The sequence below is a fragment of the Nannobrachium achirus genome (assembly GCF_963921795.1).
Source record: "Nannobrachium achirus genome assembly, chromosome: 12".
NCBI classification, from domain to species: Eukaryota; Metazoa; Chordata; class Actinopteri; order Myctophiformes; family Myctophidae; genus Nannobrachium; species Nannobrachium achirus.
In genome coordinates this window covers 65,190,813-65,193,038 of record NC_137832.1, presented here as the reverse complement: position 1 = coordinate 65,193,038, position 2,226 = coordinate 65,190,813, and positions in this window count along the sequence as shown.

The following is a 2,226-nucleotide window of genomic DNA, read 5'->3' as shown; positions in this document are numbered from 1 at the left end:
CCTTGGGCCCCGATTATCAATTCATATAAATAAATACATATGCTGCCATCTTCCATCTCAGAATAGGCATTGGGTAGACTTACTGTACTGTTCAATTTAATGACCACTAGATTTCACCAGAGAGTTATACCCTCCCTCCCTCCTGCTTCTCCTCTCTCCTCTCCCCACCCCTCCCCTACCCACAAAGGCTGTGCTGACTCCTCTCATTAGTCTGGGATCAGTTCACTTTTCGAGGTTTGATCCGGTCGAGGGAGGAAACCACTTTACGTCATGTTGTAGTACTCAAAGGACTACAATTTGCCGGAACTATCCACCGGATTCAGTTTTAACCCAAAATAATTCCCCTGCGCTCAAGGACATACTTTTAGGGCCTACCTAATAAACTCCTTGATGCGGAGTAGTTTTGCTTTTGAAAAATTTGTTTGGTACATGCATCTTTTTGTCCAACTGGTAGCGACTGGCAAGGCTGTGGGCTCTCTCCATGAGAGCTGGCTAATGAGTCGTGTTGCGCTCGTCTGTGTGATGTCATACTGATGTCAGCAGCATGACGTCACACTGATGTCAGGAGTGTGACATCACACTGATGTCAGCAGCCATGTCTTTATATATGGAGTTATAGGTTGTCCGTGCCCAAATATGGGGCTTGTGAGGTCAGACTTAGTGAGATGCGTCGGTTATCTCCATTTATGGAGTTTTAACGACTAGCCATGTGACGTGAAGGTGAGTGAGGGTCTTTAAACAGCCACCCCCAGATTTCCCGTGAAATCTGTACAATATCGAAAAGGCCCGAACGGAAACCTTTAATCGTCTGGCCACCCCATCAAAGATTAAAGGGACATCAAGGCCTCTCTCTTGTCAACGGGCTGGAGTCGGCCTCACCGTACGGGTTCTAGTCTGAGGTGATAGCCTGCCACCCCGTTGGTGGGTAGGGGTCCCGATTGACCCATCTGCATGGGGAATATCTACCGGATACCGGATCCGGGTCACGGCACCAATGTAACGGAGGTGATCCGAACCTCCCCACCCGGCTTCGAACCCGGTCTCCTAACCATCACTCCAAAGGGATATCCCTATGGAATGAGGGCAGATACTAGACTTTCGAGGCTACAGGCTGGGGCTGCGACTCTCTCCACCACATATATGTATATATATATATATATATATATATATATATATATACTGTATATCGTTCTCTCTCTCTCTCTCTCTCTCTCTCTCTCTCTCACACACACACACACACGCACAGCGCATGCAATGAAGTGAAACGAAACGTGGCGATACTATATATATTTTTTACTATAATTCGTCCTGGGTCCGGTCGGTGGTGCCTCGCGGTCCGGACATGGACCGCGGTCCGCCTATTGAGGACCCCTGTGCTATGATATTAATTAACTGCCGTGTCATTTTCAACCACAGTGGGCCTAATATAGGCCTAATTCTAGGGGTCAAAGGCCAGAGAGAAGTATGTCCTCAGCAGCTCAAATGTGAAAAGGCAGGCTGTTTCATAGTCTGAGGGCGGCCACATCCTCTGGTTTTTAGCTCAGGGGTAGGCAACCTTAGGCACGGGTGCCAACATTGGCACAGGGGAGGGTGATCACCGGCACACTGGCAGAAGTGTGACAGAGATGATTTTTATTTTAAAAACAAATATTTTTTTAAACTTGGTAAATTAAATGAAGTTAGGACATTTATAGCAAATGACATCTTGCACAAAATTCTACATTCATTAAAACTCTGAACTCTGACTGGAGAGGGAGTCTGGGTTATAGGTGGGTTTACTGGGTTATTGCTCTGGGTCTTATGATCGTTATAACAATGTCCTGCCAATCAAAATGTCAAAAATGTTTGTAATTATTATTTTTAAACGTTGTTAATTAAAGTAAGTTAGCTATTTTAAAGCAACTTACATCTTGCACACAATCTACATTCTACGTTATTTCTCTGGGTCTAATGATGATAACAATGTCCTGCCAATCAAAATATGTAAAAAATATTTGTAATTAAAATGTACGTTAACATGGCACACTGACTATCTAGAAAATAAAAACATGGCACTTCATTTCAAAAAGGTTGATGACCCCTATACCCCCTATATATATATATATATATATATATATATATATATATATATATATATATATATATATATATATATATAGAGAGAGAGAGAGAGAGAGAGAGAGAGAGAGATATATAGGCATGTGGTAGGCTATGTGTGTGAATGTG